Source organism: Tenrec ecaudatus, chromosome 18, assembly GCF_050624435.1.
Source record: "Tenrec ecaudatus isolate mTenEca1 chromosome 18, mTenEca1.hap1, whole genome shotgun sequence".
NCBI lineage: Eukaryota > Metazoa > Chordata > Mammalia > Afrosoricida > Tenrecidae > Tenrec > Tenrec ecaudatus.
The window spans coordinates 69,619,088-69,639,494 of record NC_134547.1 but is presented as its reverse complement, the minus strand read 5'-3'; positions in this window follow the sequence as shown (position 1 = coordinate 69,639,494).

The following is a 20,407-nucleotide window of genomic DNA, read 5'->3' as shown; positions in this document are numbered from 1 at the left end:
TCCAGGGATTCAGGGATGATTCAACACCAGGGATGATTCAACATCATCCATCATATTGCCAAGAAGAAGGACAAGAACCACATGATAACATCAACAGATGCAGAAAAAGAATTTGACATTCAACACCCATTCCTAATTAAGACACTCAAGATAGGAATAGAAGGAAAATTCCTCAATATAATTCAAGCTATATATGAAAAACCAACAACTAGTGTTATAGTCAATAGAGAAAAGATGAAAAAAATCCCACTGAAAAAGGGGACCAGACAAGGATGCCCCTTGTCCCCACTTTTATTCAACATTGTATTTGAGGTCCTAGCTACCAGCATAAGGCAATGGAAAGATATTAAAGGTATTTGTCTAGGGAAAGAAGAGGTGAAATTATCATTATTCACTGATGACATGATTCTATATATTGAAAACCTTAGAAACTCACAACAGTGCTGTAAGTGATAGAGGAATATGGTAGAGTGGTAGGATGCAAGATCAACAAACAGAAGTCTATTGGATTACTATATACATTGGACTAGATCATGGAAGAGGAGAACAAGAAGGTAGTACCCTTCACAGTAGCCAAGCACAAAGTAGGGATATATTTAACCCAAAATGCAAAAGATCTGTACAAGGAAAATTACAGAACACTACTACAAGAAACCAAAGTTGACCTCCACGATGGAAGAATATCCCATGTTCATGGATTGGAAGAGTCAACATAGTAAAGATGTCAATCCTACCCAAGGCACAATATAAGTTCAATGTTATCCAATTCAAATACCAGCATCTTTCCTCAAAGAACTGGAAAAACTGACTACCAAATTCATATGGAAAGAGAAGAAGCCCAGAATTAGCAAAGAACTCCTCAAGGAAAAGGATAAAGTTGGAGGGCTTGCTTTTCCGGAGTTTAACACCTATGATACACAGTAGTCAAAACACCATGGTACTGGTATAATCACAGATAATCAGACCAATAGAAAGGAACAGAAAATCCAGAAATAAAATCATCAGCATATAGACAACTGATCTTCAGTAAGGCCTCAAAAATATTAAAACATTTTAATGGAGGTATTTTCTAAGGAGTATTAAATATTATTTGCTTTTGCCAACTCCTGATCCTGTGTGCCCTGTCTCTTTACACTTTAATGCTGTCAGTAGTCATGCAGAAGCTGCTAGTTAGTTGTAGTCAAAGACTGTCATGTGTTCCTTTATGATCGGTGCTTCTGATGCCATATTTAACAACAGAAAGATTCTGTATCATACAGAAAACCATTTTCTTCTTGTTAAAGTTTGAATTCACCTTAAGGGTTTATATACTGATTTCACTGATTTCACTTAGGATTTCCTGGTATGTGGGGTTAAAGCAGGGTGTACTTTCATGTTCCTTCCTCTGTGGAGTCCTGGCGCGACTGCTGGGTAAGCAATGGACACCACCCACCAGCCATAGTCGAGCCACCAGCTGTTCCGAGGGAGAGAACTGAGGCTGGTGGTGCTCCATACGATTCAGCCTGGGGAACACCATGTAGGGTCGCTATGAGCTGGGATGCCTCGGTGGCAGTGGATTTCATAAACGCCGTGTGTGGCAGCAGCCCATCCCCTCCTTGTCCTGCCATATCTGTCATTCACATGGGTGTGGCCCCTATTGATGTTCCACTCCTGTCACACTTTGGGTTGCACCACAGTATTTTGGGAGTGGGAGTCACACGGGGATTGTAAGAGCAGAGCAAAACCACCCACCCACCGCCACTCCATGGTGTGACACTTGGACATTCCATACTGTAGGGGGGTACACCAAGCATCTGTGTGAAGTGGAAACCCCTCACCCCTGCTAACAGTCCATTCTCCTCCCCCAGACCCTCCTGTGAGGGCTGCTCAGAGCAGCTATGGGATATTCCTGTAAATGAGGGCACTGGGCTAGGCTCCACCATTTGTTAAATGTGCCACCTCATACCTGGGCGACCCAGGAAGTGATATCTCCACCTCTTGGTGCTTCTTCCAACATTGGGCCCTCCCTCCTGTCCTGCTCTGCAAGCAGAGTGAAGATGAAACGAACTGATTTCTGCTGAGCTCAATCCCAGGAGTCTGTTTTCCAGAGGCCGAAGCTCCGTGAACAGACCATGTCCAAGTTGAATCTGGAGTCGAACAGAGAGCAAAGCACCTCTCCTTAGAAATGGTTTTCTCCCATCCTCCCCCACCACCCCATTGTTTTTCTTTCTTTAATGCCTTGGTTGTGAGAGGGAGGGGGGACCTACACCGGAGAAGGCGCATAGGAGAACTTCCAAGGACCCTTCCTCCAGCAACAGGCTGTGGGGTTTCTGTGGTGACTGGGAGACGGGGTGTGATGGTCTAGGTGCTAGGGCTTTTTGAGATCCGAGTATTGATTCTGCCATACAGTCCCGTGTGGCATGCAGATAGCCCGGGGGTTCACGAAAATGGCCCTGCTGACTCTGGTCCCCTCCTCCCACCCCACCCTTCTTGGAGCACCATCCTCGCTGTCCTCTGTGTGTCTGTTTTGTAGAGCCGGCCATACTGGCACAGTCATAGTCGAACTAGCGAGGAGACGAAACACGTCTCACATCTGTGTCCAGCATTGTTAGTTAGGTACCTTGGTTTCGGTTCTAACACACCCACCCAATGTCCAACAACACAAAGCACCCCCAGGTCATCCTCACAAGCATTGGGTTTGAGCCCAGTGTACTGTGTCAGCCCGTCTTGCTGAGCTGGTCTTGTTCCGTCATTGACGTCTACTAGACTGAGCTCATTGTGAATCTGGCCTCTTTAGCAGGTGACGGTCCAGAGGCTTTACCCCTTGCACATCATGAAGGGCGACCCTACTGGGTGGAGGCAGCCCTTCTCCACTCGCACTGGGAGTGCTTTCCCGTCCTGGGGGCCCGTCTTCCCTTCGGCGCCGTATCAGACCGCACCCCACGGTTGTTCCTGAGACTTCCAGTTTTGTTTTTTTTGTTTTTTGTCCAGACATGAATCTCCTAGTTGGTCTTCGCCTTGAAGCTCCACGAAACCCGTCCACCACTGGTGGCGCTGCTGGTATTTGTGATGCTGGTGGCACAGGCGAGTCACCGAAGTAGCCCTCGCTGATGGATGAATATGTTGGTGGTGTATCCATCAGACACGTGCTTGATAGATTAAAAAACAAAAATGCCACTGCTCCAATTCCCGTCAAGCTGGTTGGCACGCTTTTATCCTTGAATTTGCCCATTCTACGAACTTCTCCCTTAAAGGGGCCGCCTTGGTCTCTGTGGACAAGCAGCCCTGGGGTGTGCGTTTGCGGTGTCTTTTACAGGGTTGCTTTTGAGAGCCCTTGGCTCCAGCCCCAAGCCTCTCCTGCTGGCTTCTCTCTCAGCCCCGCCCCAGCTGAGATGGATTTTGCTCTTGATACAGCCCCATGCCATTTCCCCTCATTATTCCTTCTTGAATGTCCTCCTTAGTCCCCTTTCTTTCCTTCTCCTTTTTCCCCTTTCACATGAAAAGAGTAAGACCGACCTTGTAATGGGACAATGGCTCTACCGCTCCTGATAATTACACATGTTGTGTTCATTGTAATTGCCCTGGCTTGAACTGTGCTCATTTTAGCAGAAAGCCTTCATTATTTTATCAACAACTGGCAGGGCCCACTGGTATTTACTGACTTTTCTTTACCCAAAACAAGGATTATCGCGCCTCTCGGAGCCTCAGCTGCCGACTCTCTGCTGAGAAATTCGGGCCGCCCTCTTGAATGAGACACGGTACAAAGCCTGAAGCCGCGCGCCTTGCAAACCCGGAGTTGTATTAAATGATCGACAAAAAAAGCCCTCTGAAGAATTGGTGCTTAATTACAACTTAATTAGCATAATTATGCATGCTAATAGCATCTCAAATGAATAGCAGTTGTCAGGAGGTTGGGGCCATCTGTAAGAATGTCGGATTAATACATCATTTTTTATTTCTAACCACGCTGTAACTCTTTCCCTGAAAGTGATTTTCATTAATCAAGTTCATTTTTATGATATAGGAAATTTGGCATTTTTCATTACGGGCCATTATCTGTTTTCCCCACGCAGCCCTAATACAATACTAATGAGCCCCAGTGTGGCCGCTCGCGCTGACAATGGCGGTACAGGTGTATTACTATAATTGTTACAAACGGCACATTGTACCTCTGCAGCGGCGGGCCGCTCATCTCCTGGCACCCTCCTCGCCCCCCGGCACCCTCCCCAGGGCCTAGTACAATTTCCAGGGCTTTATGAAAAACATACATGTTTGTGGTTACAAAGAAGCGATTTAAAGACAAAGAGACGTGTTATTACCTGGCGCTCCCGAGGCTGTTGGGCTGTGAATCCCTTTTGTGGAAATGGACAGGGATGCAGGGCACGGGGCACAGGCTGGGTCACCGCATCTCCAGGCCCACTCCCGAGGGTGGGGGTGCCAGGGAGCCTCGCCCACTTGGATGGAGCATCACTCAGTCTTCAGTGGGGAGAGGTGTCTACATGGTTCCTAGCCCCCCAGAAACACCCCACATGGCAGCCTGTGAATTCACATCTGGATCCCACCATGTGCACAGCCCCACAGGCGTTGGGGGAGGCTGCCACCGCCCTAGGCCTGCTTGACTCTTTAAAGTCAGCTTCCCCTTTTGCTGAGTGAGGGTGTATCGATGCCCCAGCCCCCAGCACACCAACTGAGAGCATGTCTGCCCACCCCAGGCCAACAGCACCCTCCCCAACCCCCCAAACACGAAACTCTCCCAGCCAGTGAATCGATGGATGGTTGGTGTGCTCTCGAGAAGGTTCTGTGTCCCTGGGATCCTTGGGGACAGCTGGGCTTCCTGCTCTCATAAAGAGCCCCCGTCTCAGAATCCCACGGGGGCAATCCAGCCCTGTCCTGTCCCCAAGTTGGGATTGTCTTGATGGCGGTGAGAATCGGCAGCAGTTACCCATTCGAAGCCGGCTGGCATGAATAACGCCCTTTAACTGATGGGCAGTCCTGGGCCCGATCAGATTTGCTGGAAAGGCGAGGCAGAGACCTGGGTTTCTGTCCCCATCTGCCGGAGGGCCTGCCACGTGCAGTGGGTCATGCTGCCAAACTCAGGTTCCCTCGAGGGGACTGGACACGGCGGCCCTCACTGCAGACCCCTCTGCTCTCCTCAGAAGCTCCATGAAGGGGAGAGGAGACAGAGAAGAATGTTTGAGGCTTTGGGTCTATTCCTTTGCGGACCCAAACCTCTGAGAGGCTTTGTTTTCTTTACCTTTTAAGAAGCTGAAAAAGAGCAAAACCCACGGAGCTGAAAACGATGAGCATTTGTAGCCTTTCTGTCCTCCTCCCACTGTTTTTCATCCTTGTCCTCCCCCCCTCCGGCCCCTCCCTCTCCCCCTCCTCCTACCCCTCCTTCTCCTCTCTCCGCTGGTGTTTATTTTACTTTATTGAGAGCTGAGTGAAAGTTTCGAGAGCAAATTGACTTTCCCTTCAGTAATTCCTGTGCAGAGTTTGCTAGGGGGACTCTCGCCACCCCCATGAAACTGCATTCTTTCCGCTCCCCACACTCAGTCCTCCTCTCCATCATCCCTGCCTCTGAGCTCTGTCCTGGGGAAAGGCTGCCTTTGGATCTCTCCCCCTGGTGCTTTGGGCCCAGGTGCAGAGACAAGCGGCCCTCAGAAAGTTCCTGGAGAAGTGACATCACAAGATCATGGCGTTTGTCCCTGAACTTTTTGATGCTCCCTCGTACTAACTTCTGTAGATCCTGCTCCCTGGTTCTCCCTGCCCCCTTGCCAGCCTGTGCCTCCCTGCCTAGTCACATGGTGACCCGGCATCCTGCAGGGAATCATTAACTTCCTCTGGGGTCAGGGGCCCCTTCATACTTTTCCCACAATGCACTCTGCCCCCTGTTACCATGGCTCCCAAGAGCCAGGTTCTTCCCACTGCAAAGCCAAAAAGTTCACAGGCCAGTGTTTTCCTAACTGTATATAATGTTACCTTAAAAAAACAAAACAAACAAACTAAATAAAAAACAAAAATTAAATACAGACTTTAAACTTTAAAACACTTAGAGAAGACAGGGTGGGGGTGAGGTGGAGAAATGGTAGATGCAATTCATTAGAATTCCTATGGCGTAATCAAGTCTTTTCATTCCAATGAGTGTTATTGCCTGAGAATTAATATTAGATCTGATTTTGAAATAAGCCTAATTATGATGACTTTTGGGGAGATATATATATGTATACATACACACACATACATATATATTTGCTGTGTTTGCATAAAGCCCCTCTTGCAGCTTCGCACATGAAGTTAAAAATACTAAGTCCTACCCTTAAGATTCTCGATGGCTTGCCTTCTGGCAGAAAAGGTACGGTTTGTGCATAGGGGCCCCAGTGAGGGAGGGTGAGTTCGTGTCCTTTGAACGGTTGCAGCTGCAGTGTGGTGGCCCTCTCAGCGTGGGTGTGGATACGTCTACCAGGCATTGGTTTGAGGGGTGGTGGGAGGGGCACTGGCTATCTAGAGTTTGGGGAGTGTTCCCGGGAGGGCCCCCTGGAAGTGGCAAAGGCAACAGCTTGGCACTGGCACATCTCCCACTAGCTTCACATCTCTTCTGAACCGCAGCATCACCTGCATTGCCTAATGTGTCCCTGTCACCACTCGCACGGAGAACTCCAGGTCTGAGTTCCCAACCCACCTCCACCTCTCACCTCTCATGGTGGTACCTACCCTGGCTTCTGTCTCATTCACACAACCTGGTCCCCATCTTATTTTTGTACACGATGTTCCCTCCGCCTGAACGTCTTTCTCTCCACCCTTACTTAATCCACTGGCGAACTCCTATCCACCTTATAAAACCCCAGTTAAAAAACCCATTCTCTATAAGACCTGGTCTCCCCAGAAATTGACTCCCAACTCCAGGCTCATGGCATGTTGGGACAGCTCTCTATTGAAAGTGCCTTAGAACAACTAAGAGGGGCTAGCTACGCTTCTCAGGGAATATGGAGTCTCCACTCCACAACAGAAGCTAAATGTCTGGTCACGAGGACTGAGTGAGAAAAGCCCTGTGGGGAGACAGCCTCCGCCCAAGACACCCTTCCTCGGTGTCACCTTCCAGCCAGAGGTGGCACTGCAGCACGGCGGCCCCTGGGAACGTCAGGTATCAGTCTGCTTTGGAGCCCATGGCGTTCGTGTGCTATCTCCCAACATTGGTGTTGGCACTGCGATCCTTCTTGCCAGGTGGCATATGTTTTCCATCCTTCTCACCTGTGTAGAACCCACCCAGTTGCCACCGGGGCAATGTCACCTCATTGTCACTCTCTAGGACAGAGCAGGGTGCGCCAGAGAGTCCCAGAGACTACATCCTTACGGGAGCAGAGAGCGCACCGTTCCCTTGCTGCCCTTGTGATGAGCAACCCAGTGCCTAAACCACAGGGCCCACAGTGTTCCTTACTTTGTCCTGGCCCACAGGCATGATGGCCGGAGCTGTGGCAGCAGTCTTGTGGCCAGAGCGATGATAAGTCCCCAAACTGAAGGTGACGGGCAAGAAACAGAGACAGTGTTTCAGCAACGCTGTGCCTGCCATGGGCTGTGTGTCTCCAGGTTTCTGGTGAGAAGCAACAAGATCCCGTGTTTGAAGATACCGGTGGTGGTGTTGGGCTACTGAGTCTATCCCAATCCATGATGTCCCTTTAGGACATAGGGGAACTGCCATGTTGGGTTTCCAAGGCGGCATATCTTCACAGGAGCAGACTGACCCATCTGGCTTTGGTGGGGGTGGGGTGGGCTGGCGGGTTGGAAAACCTCACCTGTAGGTCGGCAGGTGAGTGCTTCACCATGGTGCCACCAGCGCTCCTTTCAGCCTGATCTGGAATGTTGAAATGAACAGGAGGAACCAGAGTTTGTGAATGACTTTGGAGAGACTTCCTTCCACATGTTTCTCCGGTTATACTTTTGATTTAAAGCAGGCTGGGAAAAACAACAGAACGCCAACCCCAAAACAACAAAGACCAAACAAACAACAAGAGAGATTTAATTCATCTGCAAAGCAGCCAAGTTGGTCAATTGGCGAAGATTCCAAATATAGCATTTCTGCTCCACCGACCAGGTCTCTGGGACATTTTTCTTCTCTCACATTTTTAACCTATTCACCAAGTGATAAAGTGCATTCTCAAGAGCTTGGATGGTGTACTTGTACAAAATCAACAAACCAACAAACTCACTGCCATTATAGCCGAGACTCGATGCCGACTCAGAGTGACCCTCTAGGACAGGGACCCTCTGCCCCTGTGCGTTTGTAACTGTTTACGGAAGTAGGAAGCCCGTCTTTCTCCTGGTTTATTATCCAGCCGACTGAAAATACCTGTTGAGCTGGATGAGCCAGGCCAAGTGTCACGAAACTGTCCGACTGGGGTCTCCCTCAGCTGCCCCTGCCTGGCCTCTCCCCTCTCTGAGCTCCTGCTGGCTCTGCCACAGCAGAGTGACAACATGCTAGGCTTCAGTCAACATTCCCAGGGCTTGCCCATATTTTGAGCACTAGATTGCCAGCTAATAAATTTTCCCGTGGCTTCTTTTGTAAATGCCAGCTAAAGGCCTAAACATCCCGTGTAGATTTAATTACACATTTAGTGTTCCTGTAATTTTGAATTAATTACATGCCAAACAGATTTATGTTCTATGTACTTACTAAGCCTCAGTAAGTGCCCTTTTAGCGATCAATTGGTATTTAGGACCTCGTTTGTTTTTTAAAAATAATGGTTCCCATTGCCGAGCCTCCCCACTCCTTCCTTCCATATGTTTGGGTGTGGCTAGAAAGACAGTTGCCAGATGTGGAGCCAGACATGGGAATGGGACCCCAGACAGGTAACTGGGTTCAGGGGTCCGGAGAGAGGGAGAGGCATGCGCTCTGCCTTGGGTGGAGGAGGGTCCCATCATCTCTACGTGTGAGTGGGGTGGGTTCTCGGCGTTCTCCTCGGGCTGGGCTGTGGTCTAGGTGTGCCTGCACCTTGGGAGTAACAAAGGCCCAGGAAGGAGGTGGAAAGTCCTGACTTGTTCCAGGTGCTCGGTGCCCTGAGGGTCCTTGGGTCCCGTAGGTGCTGGTTCTTATGGAGGTCACTGTCAGGACAGTCTTATTTCCAAGGCCATGCATTATCTAGGGTCTGTATGCTTACATATATGTCTATGTGTACATGTATGTGCAAGTGAATGCGAGTGGATGTATGTGTGTATGAATGTATGTAGTACGTGCATAGGATATGTAGCTGTGTGGTGTCTGTACCTGTATCTCACTGCCACCCAGTCCACTCTGGTGCACAGCGACCCTACAGGACAGAATACAACTATGCCTGTGGGTTTCCGCGACTAACTCTTTATAAAAAGCCTCCTATGTCTCCCTCAGAGATGCTGGTGCTTATGAACTGCTGACACTGCAGTTAGCAGCCCAACTTGTAACCACTACACAGACAAGAATATACACACGTGTATCCACACAGATATAGTGTATGTGCACATGTGTGTATCCACACAGATATAGTGCACACACACATGTATCCATGCAGATGTAGTGCATATGCACATGTGCGTATCCACAGATATAGTGCATATACACATATATGTGTATCCACACAGATATCATGTACATGCACACATGTTTATATGCACAGATATAGTGTATATTCACAAACATGTGTATCCACAAAGATATAGTGTATGTGCGCACATGTGTATCCACACAGATAAGTGTATATTCACACACGTGTATCCACACAGATATAGTGCATACACACACGAGTATCCACAGGTATAGTGCATATGCACACACATGCATCCACACAGATATCGTGCATATGCACACACATGTGTATCCACACAGATACCGTGTACATGCGCACATGGGTGTGTATATGTATTTTTTCTTTAAGCATTGATGAGAGTGTATTTGGTGCCTCTATTTCATGCTGAATATCGATGAATCTTGTTTCAATGATTTCTCATCACAACCCTTCCAAGTCCCATGCAGGGGCTTTGGACCGACTGCCTGTGCTTCCCAGGTGAGGAAGCTGAGGTGCGGAGAGGCAAAGCAGCTGCCGAGGGGGCCTTCTGACATGGGACAAAGGGCCATCCCCTCATCGTTCCTCACTGGCTCCCAGGAACAGGGCACCCTGATGCTGGTCCTTCTGAGCTGGAAGGGAATCTCCAGCTGGCTTTGTGATGACCCCTCCCCCCTGGAACGATGAGGACAAGTCAGGTGGAAAAAGGAGCCTGTGACCTGCTAGGCTACATGGTTCCACATGATCTCCTCCCACTGGCGAGCATTCCAGCAAGCACAGAGGGCTGGGAAGGGGGGCTGTGCGCTGTGTACACAGAGATCAAAGTGGGCCGGCTGCAGAGGGCAGAGCAGATCCGGGTGAAAGAGCGGAGAAGGTACCACTCCGAGGTGGTGGGGTGGAGAGTCTGCGTCCAGCAGGCCTGAGCACCAACTCCCGCCGCTTGCTGGAGCCTGATTGCCCCTGCTGTTCTGCTCTGCTGGGCCAGCATCCTAACGAGGTGGAGGTGGGGGTGGTAGGCTGCTGACCTGGTACCTGAGGAGGCCTCTTTTGGTTTGGACGAATATGGCTCAGGCAGTTCATGTCCTCTCCTAGCCCCACATAGCTGCAGACCACCTCCCCCATCTCCCACACAATTGCATTAAAAAATCGAACAACTTTCCAACTATGTTTAAGTGAAAGGAAAATGCAGAGGTCAAGACTGAAACGTGTGGTCTCTTACCGGTGACACTGGGCACGTGTCCTTAAATTGGGGGCTCAGTGGGTGCTCTGTCACTCCTTTGAACGGATGCCGTGAGGTGTGCCACACTGCCCGCCCTCCTCTGCGTCAGTGGAGCCAGCTCCAGTACAGACAGCTCTGGTGCAAGTGCCTTGAGGGGCATTTTATCCACCTGCACACGCCTTCCAGCACCCAAGGAGCAACGTCCAAGAGGCCTGAGAAACTGGCAGGGGTTGGGTCTGAGACCCCTGAGCCAGTCTGGGGAAGAGGGTCTCTAACTGGGGGGCTGCCTTACCTGGCTATGAAACAGCCCAAGAGAGATCACTGAGCAATGGAAGGGGGAGCAAACATCACCCAGATCAGAGTGGATCAGCGTGATCTCCTCTCGGATTAGTGAGTCGGGACGTGGGTTACAGCTCTGCTGCCCTTTAAAGAATAAAATCGGACATCACTATTTGATCGGGTGGAGGGTGCAGGAAATCTGGGCAGCGAGTACGGAGCTTGTCGTCCTCGGCCCCTTTTCTGCCGCATGTGGCTTCTGCTGCTGTCAACATCTGGCAGCCGTGAGGTGCTCTGATTACAAGCCGGGAGCCAGACTGACATCATCATGAACGTGAGCCCAGGTTTGCTGGGGGTGACTGTGTCACCCTGTGGGTTGTGACAGATGTGCAGTGGTGCGTGCCCTCTGTTATGGCCTTTACAGAATGCAGAGGGGACCTTAACGTAGGAAAATTCCATGGCCTCTTCATTCCATTCCTGCCCCCCCTCACAGACTTTCTGCAGCCTTCTCCCCCCCCCCACACACACACACTACTTAGGCTTCCCTGCCCTGGCTCCGCCTGTCTGCCCCTCAGCCACCCCTGGAACTCCTTGTAGCTGGCACTGATCTTTTCAATGTCACCACAGTTTTGTCTTGTCCGGCGGCCGTCAAGTGTGACTCCCACTCAGCAGTACACTCTGGGGCCTTGCTGACCTTGGAATGTGTCTTGACCTGTGAGCCAGAGGTTTGTTTCCCTTGACATCACCCATTACATACGGTCACGTGACTTATGGTAATAGAACCCAGACCAAAGCACTGCCATCGATTTGATTCCAACTCAAAAACTGTCCTTGTGGGTTTGTGAGGCTGGACTGGTGAAGCCTCGTTTTTCTTTCTGGGAGCGACTGGTGGTTTCAAACTGCTGACCTTGTGCTTAGCAGTCCAATGAATAATGGCTACACTGCCAGGGCAGGCAAAACAGATTTGTTATGTTCAGGCAAGGAAGCAGTCTCTGGGTGCAGTGGCCATGTGAACTAGTGAGCTGCTGTTGTGTGCGTGTGTGAACACTGACGGGTGGGTTCTTCCGCTTGTGTGCTTGGCACACACCTCACAATTATAGGAGATCGTGTTTCCTCCGAATTTAACTTCCAAGTCACGCTTTTGCCTCGCGGGACCTCACAAACAGAGCTGGAGGGAATGCCCACCTGGGGACTGTCTGCTGTGCCTGCTTTGCTATGGCTGCTTTGTTATGACTGTCACATGACATTGCGCACTCTCACTGAATCTGCTGTGCTAGACACACCTGCCTGACAGACACAAAGCCGGTGCTGGTGCCTCATCTCACCTGCTTCCAGAAGTGACTCGGAGCTGCCGGTGGTCACCAAAGCGCTGTGTGTTATTCCTGCCCTCCCTACCCCCTCCACACACTAACATACATATCTGCGCCCACTCACATACATGTTCACACACATATGCTCACCCCCACACATTCACTCATATAATACTCAGGTACCCATGTGCACACACCTGCAATTCATGCATGCAAATATATGTACACGTTCATACACATACATTCATACATGCACGTACATGCACAGACCTCAACACCTGCGGCTGCACACATGCAGATACCCATTTACCTGTGTGTATCCACATGCACACACAGATCAATGTGTACATGCGTACACACATACATGTGCACACATGTACACATTCACATGTGCTCTACCTCTACTGCTATACATGTGCTCACATGATTCAGATACCCATTTGCATATGAGCACACATGTACACACTTATGTACATTCATACACAAAATACACATGAACACACAATACACGTGAACACACTCACACACACAGACACATTCACATAGTGCACACCCATGTTCACACACAAACATGTATACACATACATAACCACAATAACCTCACAGGTTTACACATACATATTGTCATACATGCACACAGTACATCCACACACACGTGTGAGCACAGAAGTCTGCACACATGTTCACATGCACATTTACACATACATGCTCACACATTCATACATCCACAGATACTCAAACGTACACATATACACCCAATATATACACGCACGCACATATTGAGGTAGATATTTATACACACGCACACATACACACTCATGTATACACTCGCACATGCACGCTCACATGCATGTGAGTATGCACACACATCCCTCTGTATTTGGGCCCTCGGTCGGTCAGAGGTTGCACAGCTGTTACTTCTGTGAGACAGACAGTGACAGTGACAGCAGGCAAGTGCACCGCAGAAATCCCAGAGGCTCTTGCTCAGAGATGCTCCTCCTCCAGCCCCTCCCTCTGCTCTGAACCAGCAAGGACCCTGCCTCCATTCCCTTGCTCCTCTGGTTCCCTTTATCCTCTGCAGAGTCTCTGGGCAGAGCCCTCCCTGGCCTTCCCTGTGGAGTCCGTCCTCAGGTTGTCCACAGCACAAGTGTCCACTCTGAGCAGGTTCCCGAGCCAAGCCCACCAGCAGCAGGCAGGATCCTCCTGGCAGCATTTGTGCTCAGGGTGGTTGGGCAGGCCACCTCTGGAACATTCCTCCACTCTCTGAAAACAACAACAAAAAGCACACAAAACCCCATCCCCTCTCTGCTGCACCCTGCTTCGAACTGGCCCAGCCTGCACTCAGCATCTCCTTAGCATTTTCATCCCCTGTCTCTCTAGAGCTGGGGTAGTGGTGGCGGTGGTGGGGGCCGGGATGGGGGTCGGGTGGGCGAGGGGGAAGGCGGAGCGGCCAGGTGAGAAACACTGGTGTGCACTGTGTCTGTGTCTAAGAGCAGCGTCTGCCCACAGCACATCCTGTGGAACAGGCAAAATGCCTCCTGGGTGAGGACAAGGACTTCCTTTCAGATGCCCTCATGGGCACCAGGCGCTACCCTCCACACGGCTGGCATTTGGGCTTTGGGCCTTGAGGAGAACACTGCTGAGGGCCCTCTGCAAACATCAGGGCATCTGGCAAAAGGCCCCCCCCACCCCCTGACCTGGGCTGCATTCCAGCCAAACTTCCTGCTCAGGCCATAAATATTTAAAGCAACAGTCAACAAAATCTAAAGGCCAGGAAGTCATGAAACGGAATCCTCCCTGCAGTACCTTTTGCTTCCCAGGACCTGCCCCCTCCATCCTTCAGAGTAAGGTCAGCCACATGGGGTTCAGGAGCAAGGGCTGCTGTTTCCAGAACCCATACCTGTCGGGGCAATTCCAAGTCTCAGCAACCCCAGAGAACACTGTAGAACTGCCCCACAGGGTTTCTAAGGCTGTCAACTGTGTGAAAGCAGACAGCCTCCTCTTTCTCCCCCGAGTGGTTGGTGGGTTTGAATCACCAACCTTTTTTTTTTTTTTTAAATTGGTTAGCAGCTGAGCATCTAAGCATTCTGCTACCCAAAACTGAACCCACTGAGAGTTGACCCCAGCTCACAGTGACCCCAGAGGACCGAGCCAAGCTGCTCCCAAGAGTTTCCACGGTTGTCACCTGTACTGCAGCAGACAGCCAAGTCTTTCTCCCATGGGTCAGTGAACCACTGCACCGCCCAAAGCCAAACCCACCGACACACTGAGCTCTGCTTCATGTGCAGGACAAAAGGCAGTCGTCCTTGGTGAGTGTGGGAGAAAAGGAACTCCCCCCACGTGGGCATCGGCTTCGGAGGTGGTCCAGCCCTCCCGGCCTGTGGCCACATCAGTGGACAGAATCCTTCCGGTCGAATGTCTGTGGACTGTAGCGCATGAGGCCCAGGTGCAGGAATTAACAGTGCATCCGTGCCAGCAAAAGTGGAGGCCACCCCAAGTCAGTACAGTGTAGCTGGCTCTTGGGTGGATAAGGACCCCGATGGTGCAGTGTGGTGAGCTTTGGGCTGCTAAACACAGGGCCGTCAGTTCAAACCCACCAGCCACTCCTCGGGAGAAAGATGAGGCTGTCTACATCTATAAAGATCTTCAGCCTTGGAAACCCTAAGGAACAGTTCTACTCTGTCCTAGAAGGTCCCACGAGTCAGGGTCCACTTGATGGCAGTGAGTGGCGCTGAGTGAGTTTTCCGGTGAGGAGGAAGTCGGTTTATAGCTGAGGTGGGTGACATCTGTTCCCAAACAGAAGTGTCCTCTGAATCAGTGAAGACTCCCAAGCCTGACCTTTAAAAAAGACCCCTTTCCTTTAACAATAGGAAAGCCTCAGTTGGATAACATTAAAAAGCGTTTTCTAATGGCGCAAAGTTGGTTTTGAAAAGAATAGTTTCTTTGTGTTTGTATGTATTGATGGATTCTTTCTTCCTTTCCTCACATTTCACCCCTCTGTGAATGAAACCAAGAGTGAGTTTGATTTCCTTGTCAGTCTAAGTACGCTGGTGTGAGGGACTGTCTCACGTCCAGGGCACCTTCCTGTCTCCACACGCATGGGGGGGGGGTTCCATTTATCTCTGCACCGCTCTTCTCCATGCACTCGTGGAGCCCCATGCAAGCCTTCTTCACAGGCACCTGGTGGCGAGGAGGGTGGAGAGTCCACTGCGCAGGTGAGCTAACACAGGTCTGAGGGCGCCCAAGACAGTCAGTGGTGTAAGGGGGTGTCCTGTTCCCTTGTTTCCTTTTGTCTTGTCACTGCGGTGACTCCCCAGGAGCTGGGGCTGCCTCACCAGACCCGTACAAACCCTCAAGGGGCTCAAACCCTAGACTTTGACATGGTGCTTTGCCTGAAGGCCTGGGCAACTGGAAGAGACGTGTGTCCAGCCAGGAGCTGTGGCTTCAGTGGGCACGACTAAACGTTGAGGCCAGTGGGTGGTACTCCAGTGAGATGCACTCCTTATAGCCCTTCAGGATGCTGACGAATGGGGGTGCAGTCCCTGGCTCCTGGTGGCCTCCAGAGGGCTTGAAAAGGTTGGCACCTTCACAAGCCCCTAGGGTACCCCACCTTTTGAAGGCAGGCAGCCCAAGGGTGAGAGGTCGCTTGTAGGATTTACTCTCCATTATCCTTTGAAGAAGAAAAGAAATCATTGGTAGTCACTCTATGTAGCCTGAAAGAGGCTCCTTAAGATGCTGGAAGATGGCTTTCTTTCTTGTTTTTAACTTAAAGACCATTTTATTGGGGGCTCTTACAGCTCATAACATTTCCTACATCAATTATATCAAGCATCTTTGTACATTTGTTGACATTTTCTTTTTCTAAACATTTACTTTCTATTTGCGCCCTAGGCATTAGATTCTTTGCCCCCTTCACCCCTCATGCCACCTTGATAAATTATAAATTATTATTCTTTCATGTCTTACACCAAGGGCTGTCTCCCTTCCCTGACAGTTTCTGTTGTTCATCCCCCAGGGGTGTGCGGGTGTGGTTATGTGTTGATCATTGTTATCGGTTCCCCCTTCCTCCCCTCTTCTCCCTACCTTCCCCCTACCCTCCTGCTATCACGATGCCCATTCCTGTTTCTGGATTCAGTGTGTCCTGAGCTCTTATCTCTTATCTGTACCTGGTACCAGAACTAAAACAAAGAAACACAAACCATATTTTTGAGAATGAGTGGGGGTTGGAGCACAGACCTCAAATCTACCTGTAGGCAATGGGGCGTCCCCTCACAGAAGGATCTCAAGGAAGGGATGAGTCAACCAGGGCGCAGCAAAGCACTGATGAAACACACACTACTCCTCTGGTTCCTTACGCCCCCCTCCCACTATCATGCCCCCAGTCCTGCCCTTCACCACAGGGAAGATGGTGTTTTGATTCCAGGGCGGCAAAAGGTTTAATGGTAACACAGGGTTTCTTTCTCTGACCACATGGAGAGGAGGCTGTGGTCGGGTTCTCTTCTCCGCTGATGGCTTGTTTTGGGGTGCTCATCCACGGCCCCGCCTTCCTTGCCCACCATCGCTGTTTCTGCCCCCCTGCTTGCGCTCTGGATGGGGGTGCCTCACTTTTCCTTCGGGAACCAAAGAAGACAAGTCGTCCTGGGGATCTGTGAGAAACAAGCTTGAGTTCGTATGTGTGCTGGCGCCAGTTTTTCCATGGGGGTATCACACTGATGGAGGAGTGGGAAGCTGGGTCCCGGGAACGACCTCTTCTCCGAGCCCGGGTCAGAGGTTACAGTCACGGAGGGTTAGAGCAGTCGCGAGGGCAGCCTTCTCTGCTTCTCTCCCTCTCCCCCTCTCCATCCTCCCCTCTCCTCTCCCCTCCTCCCCTCCCTCTCTCCCCCTGTTCAGATTCTGGAGCCAGGTTTCACACCTGCCTTTGCACGGCCTGCACAACTGCAGCCCCTCCCTCCTTCGCGGAGGCGGTTGCTCGGAGGGCAAATGGGTTTCCATGGCCTGTGCACACTGAGGTGGGCCAGGGAAACAGGACCAGACTGGCTTCATCCCGTCATGCCTGGGGCAGGCTTTCGGGCAGCTCACACCAATCTCCAACCCCCTCTGCTCCTGGCTGCCACCCTCACCTCCCCTCCTCGCCCCGGGGGCTCTAGGGGTTCAAAGCAGCTAATGAACCGAAATGTGTTGTGTAAGCTCCACGGTCTTGTCGCCCGTGTAAGCCGCTAAGCTGCGCTGCAGAGACCAGAGGCCAGCCACCCAACTAGAGAAGAGAGCGGAGTGGCTGGTGCAGCTGGGAGCTTTGTCTCTTTGGGCCCCTGTAGTGACATCATCCATTCAGCTTTCTGCGCCCCTGTGCTGGTTTCCCCCATCATCCCCACCCCTTCAACCAGGGGAACCTCAAAGGCAGGCAGGCTCTCTGTCCCATGGGTCACAGACAGCACAGAGTCCTCCCTGGACGTTCTCCTGGGGCAGGGGGCCCAGAACACCACTCCTGCTCTGGCCACTCCGGGTCTGCTCTTGGCCTGGCTCAGGCTGAGAGTTTGCCTCATCTCCCTGCAGGGTTAGACGGCTGTGCTGCCTTGCCTTTGGGATTGCTCATTCATCCCACAGTGTTTCTGGAGGACTGACCACGGGCTGGGCCCTGGGCTGGGCATAGAAGGCAACAGCTGGGACCCTTCATGAGGGGATATCACTCCCCCCTTCTCCTTTTGCCCCAGAAGAGCTGCCCACCTATGCCGTCCTTCATCGCCGGAGCTCTGAGAGAGGCCAGTTGTGGTGAGGGGCCATCAGGTTGCTGATGACCCATTGCAATCATCTGTGTAACAGAGGGGACACTGCTCAGTCGTGCGCCCTCCTCACCATCTTTGAGCCCACGGTTGCAGCCACAGTGTCATCCCTCTCCGAGAGCCTTCCTCTTTTCCGCTGCCCCTCTGCTTTTCCAAGTCCTTGCTTCCAGGGCCTGGCGCCTCCTGATAACATGCCCAGAGGACATGAGACAAAATCTCCCGACCCTCCCTTCTAAGGAGCATTCTGGCTATACTTCCTGCAAGACCCATTTGTCCTTCAAACAAACAGACCACCCTGTGTTTTAATATTCTTTGTTTAATATTCATTGCCACATGAAGAGGCATCAGTTCTTCGGTCTTCCTTATTCACTGGTGGCTTTCACATGCAGACGAGGCGACCGGAAATGCGGTGGCTTGGGTCAGGCCCACTCGACTCTTCCGTGTGACGTCTTTGCTCTTTATCACGTTGAGCAGTACTTTTGGAGCTGATTTGCCCCCCGGGACCGGTTTGAGTTCCTGCCCACTGCCGCCCTGGGTTCATGTAAAAAGCCGTCTTTGACCCATTGGATTTTTTTCTCCATGCCTCCAGATGATGTTGCCTTGGGCTCTAACCTGAAAGCAGGCAGTGCAAAGCCATGAGTGGCTCTGCAGAAGAAAGGTGAGCCTTCTTACTCCTGTGGAGAGTTACTGTCTCCCAAGCCCACAGGAGCAGCTCTGTCCTGCCCTATGGGGTCGCTCTGAGTTGGAATCAACTCGATGACAGTGAGCTTGGTTTTTTGAGTCTGCAGGCCCTCCAGAGGAGGGCTCAGGGTTGGGCCCCCTGCTTAGCCCTCCTGCTTCTTGGCTTCCCAGCTCCTGCTGTAGAGGTGAGCTGGGCAGCCCTAAGGATCTTGCTGAGAGCTATGGCCTTACAGTAGGACCTCAAGTGCTCAGAAAGCCCCTCTCTCTTGATTTTCCGCTGGGGACAAGTCCCCACCCCTCACCGGCACATCTACCCGTGCCACGTTTCCACTCCCTAGCAGTTCATAGAGAGCTGCCCAGATGCTTCATGTCCTGTGTAATCTGTCACTGATTGGGGAAACAGCTGCTTTCAGGGTGAACATGGTGGTCATGAGCTGCTTATGATGGTGGCCACCCAGCCCAGCGTGGCACCATATGGGTCAGATGACAGCGTGACTTTGGGATTTTCCTCCAACATGCAAGCGGCACGGGCTGGGTCGTGCCCACCCTCCTGCACTCACATTCAGAGAGCCCTGGCTGGAAATGCCAGCAGTTGGTGACTGAGTTCCATGGGGGAAACAGAGCTAAGGGCTCCCCTGCCAGGGCCCAGCAGAAGCAGGCAGCATCGGATAATGGATGAAGCTGCTCTCAGCGGGGGCCTCTCCTGGTTCGGGCCAATTCTGCAGTGCTGCCCTGAGAGTCAGGGAGGAGCGGCTTGGCCATGGGGCCTCTTAGAGGGTCTCTTGTGAGGGGTGTTCCTCTTCCGCCCTGTTTCCAGGAAGAATTTCAGCCACTTGTTCTTTTATCTTGCTAGCTTCCCCCACGGGTCAGAAACTGGCCCCGCCATAAGCCCCAGTCGACTCTGGTACAGCTTTCTTTGACCCTCAACTGTCTGTACTACTCTTCTTCTGGGGTCCTAGAAGAGCCCTGGTGGTGTAGTGAGAAAAGGAGGCTTTCTACTCTCACAAAGAGTTATATTCTCAGAAACCTACAGGGGCAGTTTTACTCTGTTCTGTAGGGTTGCTATGAGTTGGGATCGACTCAATGACAGTGAAGTTTCTTTGAGTGTTTTTTTTTTTTTGAGAAGGAGTTTCTTGTGTAAATTCTTATTAAAAAGTCCTTAAAGGCCCGCTGTCCTCTTGGCCTTGGGGCCATCAGCCAAGAAGGACTGGCTTCCTGGCTTAACAGGTACTGAGTTTTCTGGCACACACACACATAAACAAACACACAAACCAACTCAAACCACTGCTACAGAGTCACTTCTGACTCAGCTTCCTTGTAAGACAGCATAGAACTGCCTCCCCAGTTGGGATCTTTATGGAAACGGCCTGCCATATTCTCTCATGGAGGGGCTGGTGGGTTCTGATGACTTAACCTCTGCTCCCCCCAGGGGTTCCCCTTCCATAATGTCCCAAGGGGACCAAGCCCAAACTCAATGCCATCTAGTTCATCCCAACACATAGCTACCCTATAGGCCAACTCTTTGTGGAGTAGAAAGCCTGGTCTTTCTCTTTCGGAATAGCTGGCAGTTTCGAACTGCTGACCTTGGGGATATCAGTGCATATGTAACCAGTCCACCACCAGTGCTCTTAC